The sequence below is a fragment of the Cynoglossus semilaevis genome, chromosome 6, assembly GCF_000523025.1.
Source record: "Cynoglossus semilaevis isolate Cse_v1.0 chromosome 6, Cse_v1.0, whole genome shotgun sequence".
Classification (NCBI taxonomy): domain Eukaryota; kingdom Metazoa; phylum Chordata; class Actinopteri; order Pleuronectiformes; family Cynoglossidae; genus Cynoglossus; species Cynoglossus semilaevis.
In genome coordinates, this window is record NC_024312.1 from 3,036,771 (window position 1) to 3,037,374 (window position 604).

The following is a 604-nucleotide window of genomic DNA, read 5'->3' on the forward strand; positions in this document are numbered from 1 at the left end:
CCGTCCATATATTTAGTATCCATATATTTACCATCCACATAACGTCCATATATTCAGTATCCATATACATTTACTATCCATATATTTACTTTCCACCACCCTGTACTCCAGCTCATATCTCCCTCACCTTCACCTGTTTTACTCTCTTCTTCATCAGATGAACTCCAGCCCACGGTGTCAAAGGTCAACGATGTCAAAGGTCAACGGTTCTCCGACGGCAGAGGAGACATGAACGTTGATCAGTTTTCCTTCAGATTCACACGTGTTTCCCATCACAGACACAGATGTGTTTTTGGTCACGGTCTCCGCCTGGAGACGTTTATCTGGTTCTGGGAAAACCTTCGTCCAATCAGGAGCAGCGGACGCTGACACGTGATGATGTCATCGCTCCTTCACCTCAGGAACCTCAGCGTGTTTCTGCGGTTGTGTAAAAACATGTGGCAAATACCAGAGGAGACAGGACAAGGTGACAGCCAGGCGTCTATCTGCTAGATCAACCAGGGGTGCGTGGACCCGTAGTGGCACGCCAGCATTTCCCAGTTTCCAACATCTGTTCCTGTTTTTATCTAATAATCAGACTCTCGTGTTTGATATCAAATCTTTC